Raw genomic sequence first — 20,501 nt, 5'->3', positions numbered from 1 at the left:
ATTAAAGGATGTAATATTTGCCAATGACTTAGCAGTTGCCTTGTAAATAAATGGTACACAATTCTTTTTAAAGAAAATATTTATTTTTTTAAAGACTTTTTTTTATTATTAGAGAGGCAGAGTTACAGACAGAGAGAGGAAGAGACAGAGAAAAAGGTCTTCCACCCTCTGGGTCACTCCCCAAATGGCCGCAACTGGGGCTGATCCAAAGCCAGGAGCCAGGAGCTTCTTCATGTGGGTGCAGGGGCCCAAGCACTTGGCTATCATCTACTGCTTTCCCAGGCCATAGCAAAAAGCTGATTGGAAGAGAAGCAGCTGGGACTGGAATTGGCATCCAAATGGGATGTCGGCGCCATAGGCGGAAGTGTAGCCTGCTATGCCACAACGCTGGTCCTAAACATTTAACAAGAAAAAGTTACCTTAAAAACCCACAGGAAAAGTGTGAGTGGATGAGAACAAAGAGGACCACAGGGACACAAACCAGTGTCAAGGGGACCACAGGTTGCCCTCTTCTCTCTTCCTTTTCTAACGGTGTCAGGTGCACCAGCCACCCTCAGCAAAGGCCTGGCTTAGACTCAGCAGGAGCTGCACAGTAGTTTCAAGAGGGGATGCTGGGTGGGTGACCCCGGGCCTCTGGAAAGTTCACATCCAAGAGAAGCGCCCACGAAGGATGACACCTCAGGTCTTAGGTCTGCCCAGCTCCCTGCAGCAGGCCCACACTGCCCACCACATCCGCATAAAAAATGAGAAAAAAAATGAGACTGCACAGCCCCAAGGGCTGTGCACAAAGTTCATTTTTCACCTGGAAGCAAGGCGGGCCCAGAGGACATTAGCATCTCAATAGCCAGGCGGGTGTCGGAGCAGAAAGGAGAACGGGTAGAAGGAGAACGGGTGGAAAGGAAAGGAGTAAGTGCTGGGTCAGCAGAGCCTGGGAAAAAGGAGCCGCATCCAGGTGCTGGGAGCAGCAGGCCTGGCCTTGGCAGCCCCGCTCATTGCTGCTCCAGGCAGGTGCCCGTGTGGAAAGTGGCCAACCCCAGCCCCCATGCCACCTCCCATCCTTCTACCTAGGAGAGGAGGGAACAGAAGAGCTGGTGGGTGCAGTCTGCACCAAAGACAGAGGCTTGGCCTCTTCCTCCTCCTGCGCAGCAAGGGTGCCCTCCCCCTCCATCCAGTCTGACAACCTGACCTTGGCTGAGGCCAAACGCAAGCCCAGGCAGCATCGCAGCTATTCCTAGCATTCTGGGGGAACAAGGCTGAGGATGGCCACAGGCACCACGCACCAGGACCTGGGCAAACACCCTCGGTCAAGCCTCACCATTCAGGTAAGTTACCCAGGTACCTGTCAGCCCATCTGAAAAAACAGAGAACCGTACCAGCCGAAGTATAAGGAGATAGTTTATACCATTCTATATAACGAATCCAAGCCTTGCATGCACACACACATGTACACGTGCACACAGAGTATACACACACATGCACATCATAGTACAACCTCTCCAGAAGCACAATGTGCCTCCTTCACAGTGTCAGGCCCCTGGATGGCTGTGCAGCCAGCACAGTACGCAGCACCTGCACGGGTCCAGGTCCCGAGCCCTGTGAGCCCAGGATGCCTCCTCTGCAACATTGCGGGTACAGACACAGCACTGGCCAGTCCTGGCCCCCTCCAAGAAGGCCTGCATCCTCTGGGCTTAACTGAGCCTCCATCACAAGTCTACAGCTGCTTCAGACATTGGTCCCCAGCCTGTCCTGGAACCTGCCCCCCATGCTGGCCCAGCCGAGTCCTGGGGTGGGGGTTCCTCCATTCACTCCTGCTCACGTTCCGGCTCAGAGGCACTCACGATACTGAATGTGAGGAGGGGAGGAGAGGAACCCTGAGGGACGGGGGAAGCACCAACGTCCTCTCAGACAGCACAGGGCTGGCCCCACCCAACAGCCCCAGTGCTGCCCTGATATCGTGTCCTGGGGAGTAGGGGCAGGAAGAGGCCAGGGTGAGGCAGCAGAGGCAGTTCGGATCACCTGGGACCCGTGGCAGGAAAGGTCGAGAAGGTGCTGGGCCCTGAGCCATGACGCGCTTATCTCCGGAGCTAAGTGTTCCGAGGTGCTTAAAGGAATCCGAACTCCCACACCTGAAACTAAGGGTTGCCCAGTGGGAGGGAAGGGAGTGGAGAAAGGGGAGAGAAGGGCCCTAACCCGCCTGCACCAGCCCTGCCAGGGTCCCCGGGCGAGGGCTGAACTGCCAGAGTACAGGTAATGGGCACTGGGCTCTGACGCAGGGCTTTTTATCACACGCATCTAGAACACCTGGCTAACGAGCCGATGCTGCCCCCACTCACCCACGATCACACCCAAATAAGGGCTGCCTCCCAGGGCCACACCCAACTGGCACCTCCCTCGGACTGCCCTCAGCTCTCCCCCTCCACAGGCTGGACACCAAGGCGACCACCCAGTGTGTAGTCTATTGCACTCGTTCCCCATAGCCACTGGTGGCTTCAATCCCCACAAGTCAATTGTCATACAGTTCTGGAGGGGAAAGTCCAGACCTGTTTCCCCGAGTGTCTACTGGGCTTGCAATCCTTTCTGGAGCCTCTGGGAGCTCCCCATGTCCTTGTGTTCCACCTTTCAGAAGCCCTTCGTGTTCCTGAGCTCATGACCCTTCCCTGCACCTTAAAAGCCAGCAATGTCACTTGTCACACGGCTTCACTCTATCCCCTAGCATCTGCCTTCTTCATCCACTTTCAAGGCCGCTATGATTGCCCTGGCCCCACAGGATCATCCAAGCAAGCTCCCTATTTCAAGTCAGCAGCCCTACCACTATCTGCAACCTGAACGTCCCACACAATGGTTAGCGGTCACAAGTTCCAGAGAGAAAGACGTGAACACCTTTCAGGGGGGACGTCACTCTGCATGCACGCCCCACGCTGGTGCCAGGCACCCAGACTGTTGTTCAGCATCACAAGGTCCCTAGGCTGCTACCTCCCCTCCCCAGAACACGCCAGGCCCACCCCAGACCCCACGAACAGGGATGCCTGATTTCAACCAGTCCCCTCCATGCCCTAGTGATCCTCACCAAAACTGGGGTTCACACTGACACTCACTTGAGTAACAAGGACAACCTGGCAGGACACTGGCCCAGGGCCCCTCGACTCTAAGGAGTGGACGTAGGACTGGAAGCTGGTCTGAAGGCTGGCATGCCCATCACCAGGGACTCAGACAAGTCCTGGACTTGTGCACTGAGCCTTCTAGAATGGTCCCTTCCAGTTCCAGGGCGGCCTCTGACACCCGCATCTGCTGTGGAGGTGAGCAGGATACCCTACATCTTCAGTTCCCACTGCCTCCTCTGAGAACTGGCCAACATTAGAAATACTCCACCACATGCAACTTGAGTCAACCGTGAAGAGAGGAAAGAAGTCAACATCCATTGAACACTGCAAGGGCCAGGAACAGGCCTGCAGGCATCAACCTTTACCCACAAACCCCGAGAGCAGGTTTCCATCATCCTACTTTATGGACAGGCGGCCGAGAGCCCAGGAGCTCACCCACATTCATGCAGCAGGGGACAGCAGCTGGCAGTCTCTCTCCCTCCTCTTCCTCCTCCTCCAACAACCCCCACTGAGGTTCCCTGAATGCCCCTGCAAACCTTCTCTCCCACCCTCCCCTCACCTGCTGCAGCTCCTGTCAGTGGGACTCCTGGGCCTGGAGTGGTCGAGCCAGAGTTCTCAGGTCCATACCTCCCTTGATGATGAAGGAAGCTTTTTTCCTTCATTAGCAGGTGCTGAGAAGCCACACTGGGGGCAAAGTGTGCAATGGCAGAGCACAGCGTCAGGGCTGTCACTGGGCACGCACCTGGAAGCCAGGTTCCCCTTAATCTTGCCCCATCTCCACTGGGCCAACAGAATGCAGAACACCCATGCTCCTGCCATCCCAGCAATGGTATTCCACCCATCCAGACACCTGGTCAAGTACTGGATCTGCTGATCCCAGCTGGGTGGCCTCAGGTGAGTCACTTTGCCTCTCTGGGCCTTAGACTTCAAGGCAGCACCGGGGACTCCAGTTCCACTGATCCTATCTTTGTGATGCAAGATTCCTGACCCCGCTGGCAAAGAGGAGACAGCAGGGAGGCTGACATCACAAATGCTACTAAGTCAGAAACTGCCACTGGTGCTTTGGAGAAGGCTGCCCCCACCCCTGCAAAAATGGAGATGCAGAGGTGACCTTTCTACTGCCACTTGAAGGATAGCAGTGTTTTCTATTTGTTTATGAAGACAGAGGAGAGAGGGGACTTCCTTAGTAAATGTCACTCACCATGAACATTTCAAATTGCCAACCGCCTGGATTACTGGGGCAGGTCCATGCATTCACTTGCAAAGCATGCTTCTGCTACCACAATCAGATGCAGAATTGTAAAGAACTGTCCCCCACAGAAACCCAAGCCTCAGTTCCTGGGCCAACATGCCTAACAAAGAGCAGTATGGGACGCCCCAGTTCCCACCATCCGCAAAATTCACAAGTTAATCAAGACTGATCTTACAAATCAATGACAGAAAAATTTCTAACATCCCAAAGGAAATGACCTGTTTACAAAACACAAATAGGTGCTAAACAGGAAAAGATGTCAACCACACAAGTCATCAAAGAAAAGCACCACTCTAACAAGACAAGGGGTAGGTTGGTGGGTTAGCTGTCGTATCTGCCTATCATATTATTCCCTCCTTGCCATAAGAGCTGATTGCATGAAATACAACACCGCAAGTGTAGGAAGCTGCCTCAGCACCACCCGCACTGCAGAGCGGCCCTGGTGAAAAGCTGCAAAGAAACGGGACACAATGAAGCCAGAGGCTCACACAGTTCTGATACTCTGATGTGTGGCTCTGCCACCAAGCAATCAGAGATGCATGGGACGGTCTATGTGTTCCAACAGGCAAAAGCAGAAGGAAGCCTGAATGCCCAGCAGTACCGACGTGGCTGGTGGAACAACAGTGACATTGACAGTAATATTAGCAGTGGCCAGCATGTGCGCAGCGCCCTCTCTGTGTGGGGTGCTTATTATCCCCATGTTACCCATCTAGTTATAGAGAGCTCCTTTCCCTCTCAGGGGTGTGATGGAAAACAGCTGAGCTACTCAAACAGGTGTTGAAATCATGAATGACGCTGGAGCGATTTTGCATGACATGATGCAAGCGAAAAGTCAAGATACAAAACCACCTGGAAGCGAGGCGGCCAAGAGGTTCTAAGGGCAGTTATCACCAAGGATCAGGACCGTGGGCAGTCTGTGTGTTCTGCTTTATATCCGCCTTCTATTTTCTATTTCTGGGTTATGGGCCTGGGGTCTGCTCTGCCAGAGCCCCTAGGTGGCTCTTAGACACGTGGGCTGAGACCACTGATCAAGAGACTGAGACCGGGGTGCCCTTCATGAGACCGATACTGGGTAAATAGGATGGCCCCAAACAGTATATGTATGAATGCATGTATGTGTAGCTGTGTGAATATGTGTATATGTATGTGTATTGTGTGAGTGCGTATGTATGTGTCTGTGTGAACATGTGTATATGCATGTATGCGTGTGCCCATGTAGGTACCTCTGTACACATGTGTGTGTGTATGCATGTGTGTGAATATATTTCTACAAACAGGCATGTGCAGAAGAAAAATGTGCTTGCCTGGTAAGGTATCCTCAACCTTGTGAGTGAGCTGGGTAGCAATGGAGCTGAAAAGAAGCAGAACCATGCAAGGCTGCCAGGGTCTAACCTCCCCCTTGGCACCGGGGCACGCGTTTCTGACAGCAGCTGCATCCTAATCAGGCCCAACACTGGAACTGTGGACAAAGGCACAGGTACAAAAAGAACTTCTACAAAGGGCAGCAAAGGACACACATTAACACCTTCCAAAACATACTGCATATGTGCCCCTAGGATGATGAGGTGACAGAAATTGAACATCTGCAGGGGGCTCCAGCCTGAGCCCAGTCCTCCAGGCCCATCCTGCCTCCTCACCCCGAGCCCCCCAGAGACCTGGAGAAATTCACCCTCCCAGACGCAATTCAAGCAATGTTCCATGGCCTCCCACGGTGAACCCTCACTCCTCCCCTCCTTGCCCCTGAGTGCCCTGATGAAACTTCTATCAGCATGCCCTCCAGACTGTACTGCAATGACTCAGTTTTCTGCTTGGCTTCCCACCAGAAGATGAACTTTGTCAGAGTGGGGACGTTGTTGGCTCTTACCCATCTGTGCAACTACAGAGTGAGGCAAGCGTCCAATGGACAGTGGCAGAGGCCGGGGAGAAGGGAGGCTGGGGGAAGGACAGCTGGATGGAACGGTGGTTCGTTCTAAGGGTGTGCTGGGGCTCAGGACAGGATACCCCCGCGTATGGTGCTTTGTTGGCAAGCCAAGGATTTTGAATTAAAGGAGAGGGAAAGCCCCAGAAGCATTCTCGAAAGCAAGCTCTTTCTGACCCTCTCCTCTCTCCTGCTCCTCTTTCTCCCATGAAGCAAATCATAGAAACCAGAATTCCTCTTCCCCAAGGCACATCCTGGAAACTAGAGCCCTCTCTCCCAACAGTGACGAGCCCAGAAACATTCCTCTCATTTCCCACACTTGGTGTGTAAGGCCTGGCCACAAAGAAATTCTCTGAGCTACCTGTCGGGCAGTGGGTCACAGACTCCCTTTCCAGAGGGAATCCTGCCCCTATCCTTGAGAGAAAGGAATGCTACAGAGAGACCAAGAAGAACACGAACAGAGAGACCTTGCTGGGGCCCTACCCCCCAGTCTATTACCATCAGATCATACACTTTGCACAAACATATTTCTACATGGCTGCCCATTCTTCATCTAACTTAGGAGCACAGAATCAGACAGTTTTCCCTGGGTCTCTGGTCTTCATTTCTGAAGACCTGCATCATCTAAAACTTTGACTGATATTTGTTACAGTTGACTCTTGTTAACCTGTCTGCTGTTATTATAGGAGTGTTGGCCATGACCCTTATGATGGGTGAGGAACGGTACCACCTCTTCCCACCCCTATAGGGTGGAGAGCTGGAAGGGTGGATAATTGGAGGGATGGTTGGATGGAAGGAAAAGGGTAGCAATGTGAAAGGAAACGTGGGAGTGTAGATGGAAAGCAGAGAGAATCACAAGAGAAAAGACATACTGCAACGAAAGTGTCAGGAAGACTTAAGAGGCTCCCAAACAGGACACAGCAGACCAAGGAGAACGAAGGCTGGGTGACATCCATAGGGACATCCCAAGGCTCACATCTTGACCGTGCATTATCAGTAGCCATTGTGAACGTGTCTCAGTGTGACGGACACTCTGCAAGGAACCAGGATGCCCTTGAGAAGATCACACAGCAGTAGAGAGAGAAATGGCCATCCAGCCAAGTGATCACTCAACAGGAGACAGAGCGGTCACAGTGCCCAGTGCCCTTCTCTGGCCCCGCGCGTCTCCCCGTGGTACTCCCCCTGCTCCTGAGCCCCTAGAAATCTCTCTCCAATCTGGAACTCTCATCCTTCTCACTTCCTTCTGAAGGTACCTTCAGGGTTCCAGCAGTAGCTGGCGGAGGAGCAGCCTGTTCTTGGTCCCAAGCCACACCCCAGCACCCACCACTGGGAACCAATCCTGCCAGAAGGAGCCCTGCTTCCTGCAGTGCCACTTCTAGCACTGCCAAAACCTGCTCCTCTCCTCTGGCTCACCTGGGAGCCCGTGACCTGCCCAGAGCAACCTGAAGGCTCCAGGAAGCGGCCCCGCCCGGATCTGGACACACTGTGCCTGAAGTCCCTGGAGCACCCCCAGTTCCCATCACTGCGGGCAGCCTCCAGCCAGTCCGAGGGCTTGCTGTTAAGCGGTGTTCACAGGGTTCCTGTCACGAATCAGCTTGGGCAGCAGCATTATTCCTGGGGCCCACCACGCCCAGACAACACAAGCTTCAAGAGGGAGCAGTGACGCATCTACGGAAGGCACAGAAAGCAGCCTCCCGCCAGGACTTGTGACTCAGCCACTCTACCTGTAAGAACAAAGAAACCAATGCTGGCTGCCTCCTAAGTACCAGGCATCTCACTCGCTACCTTTGACCTAGATAGCAACATCTCCATTTTACAGACACAGAAATCGACACTGGGGCAGGTTACATAAATAGCAGGCCCAAGATGCAACCCCAGGGGACTCAAACGCCCAGATCTGATTTTTGCACTGGATCCTCTAAACTCTGCAATGTTCCATGCCTTTTCAGTCTGGAGAAAGAGCTCAAAGACATCACACAGAACGAAGTCAGCCACAACCCCAGTGGGGAATCAGACGTGTGTTGACAGCTCTAAGGCTAGCAGTGGACACCTCTGTCCCAGCCACACAGGGTCTACCTCCTGTGTAGCCCTCCATATCAACAGGTTCCACATCCACATACTCACCCAACCGCAGGTCAAAAAAGTTTTTTTTTTTTTATTTTATTTTATTTTTTTTTTTTTATTTTTATTTTTGACAGGCAGAGTGGACAGTGAGAGAGAGAGACAGAGAGAAAGGTCTTCCTTTGCCGTTGGTTCACCCTCCAATGGCCGCCGCTGCAGCCGGCGCACCGCGCTGATCCGATGGCAGGAGCCAGGAGCCAGGTGCTTTTCCTGGTCTCCCATGGGGTGCAGGGCCCAAGCACCTGGGCCATCCTCCACTGCACTCCCTGGCCATAGCAGAGAGCTGGCCTGGAAGAGGGGCAACCGGGACAGAATCCGGCGCCCTGACCGGGACTAGAACCCGGTGTGCCGGCGCCGCAAGGTGGAGGATTAGCCTATTGAGCCACGGCGCCGGCCTAAAAAAAAGTTTTTTAAAAATTTCACCTACAGAGGGGCCAGTGCTGTGGCATAGCAGGTAGAGCCGCCACCTGCAGTGCCATATGGGTGCCGGTTCAAGTCCTGGCTGCTCCACTTCTGATCCAGCTCTCTGCTGTGGCCTGGGAAAGCAGTGGAAGATGGCCCAAATCCTTGGGCCCTGCATCCACGTTGGAGACCAGGAAGAAGCTCCTGGCTCCTGGCTTCAGATAGGCGCAGCTCCAGCCATTGCCACCAATTGGAGAGTGAACCAGCGGATGGAAAACCTCTCTCTCTCTCTCCCTCTCCTCCTCTCCTTCTCTCTGTGCAACTCTGACTTTCAAATAAATAAATAAATCTTAAAAAAAAATTTTCACCTACAGTGAACATATACAGACTTTTTTCTTGTAATTAGTCCCTAAACAAGACAGGATAACTGATTACATAGCATTTGCATTATATTAGCTATTATAAATAATCAAGAAACAATTTAAAGTAAACAGGAAGATGTATGGAGGTTATGCATTTTATATAAGGTACATGTCAGCATCTGCAGATTTTTTAAAAAACTTCTTTTCTATTCATTTTTTCAGTTTATCAGGAAGGCAGAGACAGCTCCCATTTGCTGAATCACTCCCCAAATGCTCACAACACCCAAGGCTGAAGCCAGAAGCCCAGAACTCAATCTGAATCTAATAATAAAGTTGGAAGGAAAAAAAATACTCAATTTCTCTCTCATTTACAAAAAGTGTCATCAGAAGTGAATGTTCGGGTGTAGTAACAACAGGAAAAGAAAGAGAAAGGGGTCAAGTGCTGACTCCAGGCCACAGAACGGCTGGGCATCAGATTTCATTCAAAACCACTGCGGTGGCCACCTTCTACGGGTCAAGTCCAGCTCCAGAAAATCCCTCCTCTCTTGACCACTCATTTACAGAAGACTGACTTGAAAGCTCTAATCAAAGAAAGAAAAACAGAAATGCTACTTCAGTATCCGGCTTTCTGCCAATATCTGAGACATCTCTCTTCAGAGAGCATCCATCTCATTCACCCTTCGGAGAACACAAGCTACGGCCTCACAGCCACCTCCGGTCACAAGTTACACGGCCAAGAAAATAACCGAACTCGGGACCCTGCGGCCTTTCTAGAGTGACCTAATTCTGAGCATTCTTTAAAATCCCAATATTTATTTATTTGAAAGATAGAATTAGAGAGACAGAGGGAGGGACAAAGAGAAATCTTCCATCCACTGGCTCATCCCCAAATGGATGCAAAGACCAGGACTGGGCCAGGCCAAAGCCAGGAGCTTCATCTGGGTCTCCCACGTTGGGACGGGAGCGCAAGGAGTCGGGCCAGCCTCCACTGCTTTCCCAGGCACACCAGCAGGGAGCTGGACTGGAAGTGGAGCAGCCGAGACTGGACCCAACGCCCATATGGGATGCTGGCATCCCAGGCTGCAACTTCAGCAGCTAAGCCACAACACCAGCCCCTGGCTTAGTCTCTTCAACAGAAAAACCCTGTTTCTCCTCTTCTCAACCTATCAGCCTGACTTCATCACAGCCTGCCACACAAATGAGCCCATTTTTTTAATATAGATGAAAGTGTATACATCTTTTTTCTTAAGATTTATTTATTTATTTGAAAGGCAGAGTTAGAGAGAGAAAGAGGAAGAGAGAGAGAGAGGGGTCTTCCATCCACTGGTTCACTCCCCAAATGGCCACAACAGTGGAGCTAGGTTGAGCCAAAGCCAGGATCCAGGAGCTTCTTCCAGGTCTCCCACTGGGGTGCAGGGGCCCAAGAACTTGGGCCATCTTCTACTGCTTTCCCAGGCCATAGCAGAGAACTGGATCAGAACTGGAGCAGCCGTGACTCCAACCAGTGCCCATTTGGGAAGCCGGCACTGCAGGCAGCAGCTTTACCCACAACACCACAGTGCCAGCCCCTCAAATGAGCCCATTTTGCAGCCTCATTTGAAGATGGAGCCAACTAACAAAAGTTTTCAGGTGTAGAAAATAGACGATTTCATAGTCATTCAATGAACAGGCATAGAAATTCCACGATGTGCTAGCAATGCAAGAGGACAGGGGTGTACATGAGGATCACAAAGCAATGAACCTGAAATCAGAAAATGTGGACATCCCTCTGTGGTGTCCCTAGCCAGAGTCCCTTAGGGGAAGTGACTTGCCTCCTCTTGCAACCAGTGCCACCAATAGCTCAAACAGGTGTTATTCATCCCAGCATCCCAGTGTCTAGGAAGAGGCAGGCACGGGCAGGCATGCTCTGATTATCAGTGACTCAACCCAACTCCTCAGCCCCTAGTGTCTACTGAAGGAGACAACAAAGTGGTTGGGATTCTAAATGAATCAGATACTCACTTCCTAGCAGCAGCTTGGCAACCATCTGAGGGCTATGAATCTTTTCCCAAGGCACAGTGAGCAACACAGTCTGGGGGCCCCACACCCTAGGTCTGAGCGTGGGCCTGCCCATTAGAACTGCATGGCCTTGGACAAGTTATGTGGCCCCTAAAACCTTGGTTTCCTTGCCTGTTAAATGGGGGAAATGATAATGCACCCTCTTCACTGGGTTTTGGTGGATTAGGTGAGTTAATATAGGAAGCACCTAGCTTCCCAGCTTGGCACACAGTAACTGGCCATGAAAGTGTCCACAGGACACCCAGCTCCAGCCCTGAGGCATCTCAACACTGCAGCTAAGCCCTACACATCCCCACTCTCTGTCCAGGCCCTCCCTACGTCCATCATTTGCTCCACAGCTAGAGTCCAGGGCAGGTGTGGAAATTTTCCTTTCAAGGAAGAGGGGTGCTCACTCTCATTTTGCTAGAAACACAATAGATCTCAAGACTGTTTTCTTGCTCTGCTTTTGATAGAGGCATGAACACAAATATCCACATCTGCCTATGCGAAAGGAAAACAGGACGAACTTGTGTACAAATGGCAACTGCCACCCGACCTGCACAGGGCCCAGAGGTGGGGGCTGGGAGAGGGTGCCGGAAAGAGGCTGGAACGTGGAAAGGGGAGGAGAGCAGGGGGAGAGGCAGCTGCTTCTCAGCTCCGGCCAGACTGATGGGACAGACACCTGCCTGCCACACCTCCCACGCTCCCTCCCCTCCCCCATCCCTCATCCCTTTGACAGGTCAACGACTGTGTTCTCAAACACAGGCCCAAGCAAGCCCTGTGCTGTGGCCCTTTCTGCTCAGAGCAACCTCCCTGGTCTAGACTCCCTGACAGCCCACTGAGTACTGTAGACACTGGAAGGCCTTACCTGCATCCCAGGGTGACCTAGGAAAGTGCTCCCGCCTCACCTGGAGAGCTCATTTCACATGCAAACTCCTCTCCCCAGGCAGATGCCCCCTTCCCAGGGGGAGGAAGCTGCTAGGCTCAGAGAAATCTGGATCCTGTCTTCATAAAAGACACGACCCAGCCCAGCAAAGCCCCCCTGAAAAGGGGGGGCGCAACTGCACCCCAGACAGCTCCTCTCAGTCTGGAGACAAGCCTGGCACTCTGCAGCCTCAACACAACCCACTGCCCCCACCCCCCAGACACCAGCCCTTAGGGGTCCCCACTGCCAAGGCCTCCACCCTCAGGGCTCAGCAGGCAGACTCAACCCACGGTGACAGCAGGACTCCTAATGACACTTTTGTTTCCCCTTAATAGCCAGCCTCCTGCACTGCTGACAGCTGCTATCCTTAGGGAAGATTCAGTAGCTAAGGAGAAGAAAGGGAGAGGGACAGACAGAGGGAGAGAATCTTGAGTTTAAAATAGTAAACAGAGTCAGGGACCTGTGGGGTTAAATTCCAGACATCCTGCTTTCTAGCTATGGGACACTGAGCCAGTATCTGCTCTTATTAGACCCTCAGTTTCTTCAACCATGAGATGGGTCTAAGGACAACATCTCAGGGCTGGGACGGGCGTTGACAGCATCAATGTGCACTGTGTATGTTGCATGGTGCCCAGACACAGGTGTGATGCTCACACCTGCTTACTCATGGTAACCAGCTGGGTTCTCAAAGTCACTTCAAGAGGCTCACAAAACATGTGAGACACAGGATACTGGCAGGCTCCCTCTGCAGCCCTGCCGGCAAACCCCGCCCCTCCCCACCCATCATTCTTCTAACTCAGCTGCTCCAGGATTCAGGATCCCGGGAGGCATACTGAGGTTGAGGGATATTTCTCCGAGTCCCTGGCACCCACGCCCAGGCCTGGAAAGTGAGGGTGGTGCAAGAACTCTCAAGGGAGGCCGGCAGCAGAGAGGGTCAAACACCAAAGTGGGGTCCCCTGAAATGCTTGGAGGGACAGGAAAGCCCAGGAGGGCCCCACAAAGGGCTCACTGTTTAGGACTGGGCCTTGCCATGACTCAGAGGCTGCACGGCCAGGCCAGGGGATGACTCAGCAGCCCCAGCACAGAACCGGGCCAGCCGCTCGCCCCTGAGCTGCCTCCAGAAGCCGAGGGTCCCGTGCCAGGCAAGCCGGGTACGAGTCAGCCCAGAGGAATGCCCCCCTCCCCCCTGCCTGTGCCCACTGTCGGCGACTCACGCTGCTGGCATCTCAGCGGGGCCACGTGACAGCCCTGTCGCAGAGCCAGGGTAAACAGGCGGGAAACAGGAGCCCTGCTTCCCGGCCGCCCATGGGGTGAGGTCATGCCTGCGGCAGGACTGGAGCAGGGCAGGCAGCCCCTGGGACAGGAAACGGCCCACTGCGGCTGCGGCACTGCGGCTTCTGGGGACGGCGGGAGAGGAGCCAAGGAGAGAAACACCAGGGGTGGGGGCTGCGAGGAGTGGGAACGTGGGGTGCCGACGTATCAATGTGTTCAGAGGCTCAAAGAGCTTGCCCATCCGTCCCTGTGCTGTGCTACCCAGCTTCACCTCTTCCACGCGGCTCTCCCAGGGTCTTCCACGGCCTCCACAGCGCCCTGGGCACCAGCTCACTCTCTCACTGTTGCCCCGGGAGGTTGCATCTTCCTTCCTCTCCTGGAGCCCAGGGCTCATTCGCTGTCCACTGTGCCCTTTCACAGCTCTGGCTGACAACACTGTCTTGACCTCCTGTCACCTGATTGTCCCTGATCTGAAATTTGAACAAAGCAAGAGAGAACTGTGCGTCCTCTCCTGGAAAGCACTAAGCCAGCCAACGTCACCCTTGGTCACTGTTTCCTGAGCACTAGTTCCAAGCCAGCTGGGTTTGTTGCAAGATACCATAGAAGCAAAGAAGACCAGGACCTGGGACCCGTGTGCCCACAAGCCCCACTGTCTAAGAGAAACAGCCAAGCCATCAGAAGCCATTACCTGTGGCCAGAGTGGTGGAGAGTGGTGGGCAGCAGACAGAGAGTGAGGCGAGGCCAGGCCAGGCTCCAGGAACAGTGGCAACGCACAGCAGCAGCAGCCCTCGTTGACTGAGACCTTCGCGGTGTGGAGGGCATTGCTGCTCTCGATTCTGACAGCAACCTTGCTGGGAGGCCAGGCGCTGCACTGTGCAATTGCCCACATTAATTCATGCAAAGTCCCAATCCTGTGAGACAGAAAGTGTTAGAATTTCCTATTTCACAGATGAGAGAGCTGAGGCTCAGAGAGGTTAATATTGTGTCCAAGATCACACAGCTGGATTCAAACCCAGACAAGGCAGTGGCAGAGTGCATGCACTTAGCATCAGCCATCACTGCCTCATTTCCTCTAAGGCTCCCAAGCAGGGAATCAACACACCCAGCAGAGTTTTTAGATGACGCTCGGGGGCCTAGGCTGACTCACAGCCGGGACAGTCACCCAGCTCTCCCATGTTCAAATACTCCTCCAGAGGACCCTGAGCCATAGCCCCTTGCACGCGGATGCAGTCAGTGCTGTGAGGCTCACGACACCTGGCACACGGCGCCTGCCATGCCGTGTTCCAGTGGCAGTCACTGCCGCCACAGTCTGGGATCGCACACAAAGCAAACATGACTCCTCACAGCCATGACCGCTGTGACTCAGTCCCAGGAATCCTGCAGCCAGAAATCAAGGTGGCTCCCTAGTGCCTCTGTGCCTGGGTATGGGCTATGCAGAATCACAGAAGGTCAGTCCAATTCTAGGTCCTCCTTGTCAGCCGCTGGCTGGGTTATGAGGCCGGGACTTCAGAGCGTAGCGCACAGCCAAGGAGACCAAATCCGACAAAGCCAATGCCTGGAAGTACGAACAGTGCATGACAAGCCCATGAAGACCCTTTGGCCCAGCCTCACCCCTGCATGGAGAAACTGCAGCCTGGAGACCCTCAGCCTGGCTCCTGATGAATGAAAGCCTGAGTTAGCCCAGGCTCTCCCTGGGACTCCTGCTGCTGACCATGGAGACCCTCCCCCACTCTCAGACTCGAGCCCTCACAAGCTCTCAGGCCGCAGAGGCCACATCCAGACAAACGCTGGGTTACAGTGCCATGGACTGGATGCCAACCAGATGAGGTTCCGGGCTGGGCATTTCTTAACATTTTCTCCTCTAATGTCATCTCCAGTCCAGATGGAGGCTATGAGGGGGAAACCCAGGGGCTAAGGACTGAGTTTGCCTTAGAAACTCAAGATTATCTAAATCCACAGCCCCCATTCTTACCATACAACTGCAGTGCACCCCCCAAAACTGGAGAAACAGACACCCCAGAAGAACATCATCCCAACATGTCAACCAGGGCACGGCTCACAGAGAAGCTCATGTGACAAATGAGCCCCAGATTATTCACAACACCCTGAATGCACCTGCAGCTCCCCACCCCCAACATTTATATTTAAAAAAAAGCATTCCCACCTCAGACATTCTTGGTGTTATATATAATGCTTCGAAACTTTCTTTCTAACAGCATTTTTTAAGATAAAGCCACTAAGACTGATTATTTCCATGGTTACCCACCAGTGAGTGCACATGAGAGACCAAAGGACAAAATTCACAAATCAATCTTACATTGTTTAATCCCATGTGTAGACACTAATTACGTGCTCTGAAGGCCTTTGTGAGTTCCACAAAGGGCAGGCACAGTGATGACTCTTAGTATCACCAATACTGGCTGGGCACGGGGTCCCACCACCACTGTATATCATGATACAATCACAGCACTCTGAAACCTGTAAACAAATCAGCTGTTTTATTATACTGAACCCTTTTAGAATTTCTGGGGGCCGGCACTGTGGCATGACGGATTAAGCTGCCACCTGCGATGCTGGCATCCCACATGGGTGCCAGTTCATGTCCCGGCTGCTCCACTTCCAATCCAGCTCCTGGCTATGAATGACCTGGGAAAGCAGAAGAAGATGGCCTAAGTGCCTGGGCCCCTGTACCCACGTGGCAGACCCAGAAGCAGCTCCTGGCTTCTGGCTTTAGATGGACCCAGCTCCAGCCATTGCAGCCATTTGGGGAGTGAACCAGCAGATGGAAGAGCTCTCGCTCTCTGTCACTCTCTGTAACTCCACCTTCAAATAAATAAATAATTCAAAAAAAAAAAAAAAAAAGAGGCCCCCCTTGGCCTGGCTGCCTCCCCCTAGGGTGGATGGCAGGGACTGTTTCTAGTCCCTCTCAGCCACTGCCCTAGGCTGAACACACATGTTCATCCACACAGAGGCACACACAGTTCAGGGCTCCCGTTTCTTCTCCCACTCCCTTACCTGGCTGACACAGCCACTCTCCTGGCTGTGTCATCCGGGTAAAGGGCCCTAGAGGATTCCTGGGCTCCTGTCTTTATCTGATAGAAAACCAGTCTTTCCACCTCCTGGGAACACCCTGTTCTGCAAGCAGGGGCCAGGCTGCAAGAGGTGCAGTGTCCTCAACAGCTGCAAGGCAGGCCGAGCGGGCGCCGTTCTTCTCCCATGCTTACTTCTGCTCCAACCCAAACCACCCTGGCCACACTGCAGAGATGTGGAAAGGGAAAAAGGTCTTCTGAGGTCCAAGAACAGAAAACGGTGTGGCTGCAGCTTGGGGCAACTCCTCCAGGCTTTAACCCTCCCAGGGCCCCAGGCCCAGCAGGTATCTGCTGCCTGCTCTCCACCCCTGCCCCTGGCCTTGGCAGCCTCACTAACAATGACACACTCCTCCCACTGAGCCAGGCCAAAGCAGAGCTCTCCACAGCCACTCAACCAGAGAGGGCTGGCACAGGGGAAACACTCTTGGCTACTCCCTTCCCAGTAGGTCAGGGGCCCTGGGCTCAGACCATCGGCTCCACCTCCAACCCCGACTCCCTTTAATGTGTCCACACCTATGCCCTGAGCAAAGATTTCACTCCTCCCCAGGCTTGGAATCCCCCTCCCCTTGTACCTAGGCACATCACACAGGTCCTGGCTGTGCCCACACCACCCTGGGTCACACCAATTCTGAGAAGTGCTGGTCAAGTACTTTGTAGAACACCCTTTGGCCAGGATCTGCGGAAGTGTGTCAAGACCACGTGTCTTTGATAGGACGTGATGAGAAAGGGTGCTTTACTTCACTGGGCTTCCTCTCCTTAGCCCAACAACACCCCAGTCCAGGCACGAGAAGGCCACCAATTTTTTTAAAACATTCAAAATGAAACGTGTGCTACAGACTCTATTCAACATTTCCGTTGCCCCCAATCTTTTCAATATGCTCATGGTTCAAAATGCAAATGATACCCAAAGAAACAGCTGGAATCTGCCTTGATCTCCTTCTCTGCCCAGCCTCCTCTTGCCCCACCCCCCTCCCCACACAAGCCCAGGCTGTGTTGGCTTCTTGTGTCCCTTACGGAGTTTGGGCAAACAGCAATGTTTGCATCTCCTCAGCACACACGCAAGTCCCACACAAAGGATGGCACGCAGCACCTGCTGCACCGCTCTGGCTCTGTTTGCTCCACGGGAGACCTGCAGACCTGCGCTGGTCTGTGCACACGGCACTTCCTCATTCTTCTCCACATCCAGTCCACCGGACCCCAGGTCACTTCCTGAACCGGTCTTTGAGACACAGACGTCTGAGTGGCTCCAATCATTTGCTATCATAAAAATGTTACCAGGAATAATCTCAGGCACTGGCTGCTTTGCACAAAGATCTGTAGGTCTGGAGAGGAAACATCCTGATGTCCCAACACGAGACTGCGAGATCAAAGGTACCTGCATCTGTGGTCCGCAGAGGAAAGGCCCTCACAGAGGGCCGCGCCAACTTGCCTGCCCCCTCTGGCGACGAATGCATGAACAGGAGAGGGTCTGTTTTCCTGCCACTGAAGCTACACATAAGTCAGCAACCTGTGCATTACACAACCTAACAGGAAAGTGGCAGTCTCCATGCGTTTTTCTCTTTTTATAATGGAGCGGGCTGCCTCAGGCTTAGGTAATCTGTGGGATTGCTTTGCTGTGAGCCATTTTCATATCCTGAAGAGCCGATTGTCACACGCACGCAAACACCAGCTGCCCCCTGATCTGCGGGGGGGCGGGTGCTACCTGGAGATGCAGGCCAGAGGCTCTAGCCCTCCCGGAGTCCTAACTCAGAAGGAAGCCTACACAGAAAGGCAGCCTGAGGAAGCATGCGTTAGGGAGCCAAGGCCAAGAGCAAAGATGACTCTAGAAAGGAAAAGCTCGGGCACGGCTGAACCTAAAGGGAGTTTTCAGCTCAAGGAAGTGGGACCCACCGAGGCTCCCAGCATTGTCTGTTACTCCTCTCCATGGCTGACAGCAGAGGCAAGGACCTCAGACGGAAGGAGCCTACAAGGGCTGAGCCTGCCTGGAAGGAGGGGAAGACCAAAGGTAGCCAGCGTGCACAGCACCCAGGCCCCAACACCAAGCCGGGCAGTGCAGGTACACTGTACAACACCCACCTCGTTCCTTCTCCTGATAGTCTAGGACACTTCAAGAACTTTGTTTGCCTTTATGACCATTTGGCTCAGCAGCTCTTAATGCTCCTCTCACCCAAACAGCCTTCACAAATGCCTTTCTGGTACTGGTGGGGTCTGGGCTGTGTACTTGGAAAGGCTCCCAGGCGGGTGACTCTCATCGGAGTCTCTGGTAATGACTATGCCCCGGCCCCAAGCCCACCAGGGGCCTCAGGAAGAGCAGGTGAACTGGCGGCAGTCAGCATTGAGCTTTACCTGCCATTCTGCTGGGGAGAGAAAACCACCGGTACGAGACAGATGTCCACCGGGATAATCTTGCGCACACACACACACCTGTGCCAGGCCTTGAGGCTGTGGATAGGAAAACGGACACTCAGTTCTGCTAGCGTCTTGAGTCTACTAAGAATTCTCCCTGAGACCAGAGATACTCGTGGTTCATCTGATCGATGACTCAGGCACCGGTTCTCTGGGTCACATCCTTGCGTAACCCTATCTGGGAAGCCTAGATCTGCTGTGTGCTGGGAGGGAGAGGAGTCGCTGGACAAAGTGCTCAAGTCTAGAGATTTAGGAGTGCTCGTCCTGGAGCCCATCTGGCAGGTGGAGGCTGCAATGAGTCTGCTGTTCATGCAGTCTGAAGGACACTACCTTGTCTGGCCACACTCCCCTCTCCCGGCACACAAATGCTCTAGGCTCTCAGAGGCTGTTAAACCTCTTCTGGGGCTGGCGCTGCGGTGTAGCAGGGAAAGCCGCTGCCTGCAGCATCGACATCCCATATGGGAGCTGGTTTGAGTCCTGGCTACTCTACTTCCAGTCCAGCTCTCTGCTATGGCCTGGGAAAGCAATGGAAGATGGCCCAAGTCCTCGGGTCTCTGCACCTGCCTGAGAGACCCAGAAGAAGCTCCTGGCTTCAGATCAACACAGCTCTAGCTGTTGCAGGCATTTGGAGAGTGAATGGTCAGTCTCTCTCTCTTTCAAATAAATTAAGCAATTAAAACAACAACAACAAAACCTTTCCTCCCCCTGCCTTCTCTCTCTACCCTGTGACCCAGTCAGTGTATAACAGGGCGAATCTGATAATCTGTCTCCCTCCCTCTTTGACAAAGACTCAAGACCACACTCTTCATTCAGGCTATGCATGCATCAGGAACCTACCTTTAACCTCCCTCTCTAAGCTCAGTCCCCACCAGCCCCTACTCTGACCATCAGCTCCAAGGAAAGGGGTCATCTCAACACTCCCAATCCCTTGTTTCAGCCCCCCAGGCCATTCTCCATCAACACATTCTCTCCCTCACACTTTGTATACCACATAAAGGACTAATTCCAATCAGACCTCTTGAAGGAACCTTTCCCCATCACCCTGCCAACACTCTCCCCTCAACAGAGCACCTGCTAGGTTCCAGGCACTGTTCCAATTAATCAGTGTCTATAAAACACAGGTCCCTCCCCCAATAAATTCTGTCAAATGGATGAGGCCAGCATTCTGAAGCCAGGGGATGAGAAGGATTCTGTTCACTGTTAACACAGGAGTCTCTGTCCTGAAACCTGGAAGTCAGGGAGGACTTCCCAGAGGAGGTGGCACCGGTTGCATTGTTAAGTAGCAAAGAGGATGGAAAGGTGGAGGATCGTGTGGCCCATAGCAGAATGGAAGCAGAAAAGCGCAGTTCATGTGGCGTCCTGGATAAAGTGGATGACATCAAGCACACCCGCAGCGAGGGTACAGGAGCACAGCCCCCCCCCCTTTTTTTTTGACAGGCAAAGTTAGACGTTAGACAGTGAGAGAGAGAAAAGGTTTTTCTTCATTGGTTCACCCCCCAAATGGCCGCAATGGCCAGTGCACTGCGCCGATCTGAAGCCAGGAGCCAGGTGCTTCTCCTGGTCTCCCATGGGGTGCAGGGCCCAAGCACTTGGGCCATCCTCCACTGCACTCCCGG

The 20,501-nt window shown here is 53.3% G+C and overlaps 1 long non-coding RNA gene across 33 annotated transcripts in view; it reads right to left on the bottom strand.

Moving 5' to 3' along the window:
• Positions 1 to 20,501, bottom strand: part of LOC103348133 (uncharacterized) — a 260,857-nt gene that overhangs the window by 196,648 nt on the left and 43,708 nt on the right. For 3 of the 33 annotated variants that reach the window (XR_011389533.1, XR_011389526.1, XR_011389540.1), the window contains one exon: positions 14,079 to 14,301. The exons of 28 other annotated variants lie outside the window; for them this stretch is intronic. This is a non-coding gene — a long non-coding RNA (uncharacterized lncRNA). Of the gene's footprint in view, positions 1 to 3,660; positions 3,931 to 3,951; positions 8,402 to 14,078; positions 14,302 to 20,501 lie in introns of those variants that run through there. 2 more of the 33 variants (XR_011389546.1, XR_011389548.1) reach the window with 2 other exon arrangements.

Source organism: Oryctolagus cuniculus, chromosome 6, assembly GCF_964237555.1.
Source record: "Oryctolagus cuniculus chromosome 6, mOryCun1.1, whole genome shotgun sequence".
In the NCBI taxonomy this organism is placed as follows: Eukaryota; Metazoa; Chordata; class Mammalia; order Lagomorpha; family Leporidae; genus Oryctolagus; species Oryctolagus cuniculus.
This window is presented reverse-complemented; position numbering and strand designations above follow the sequence as displayed.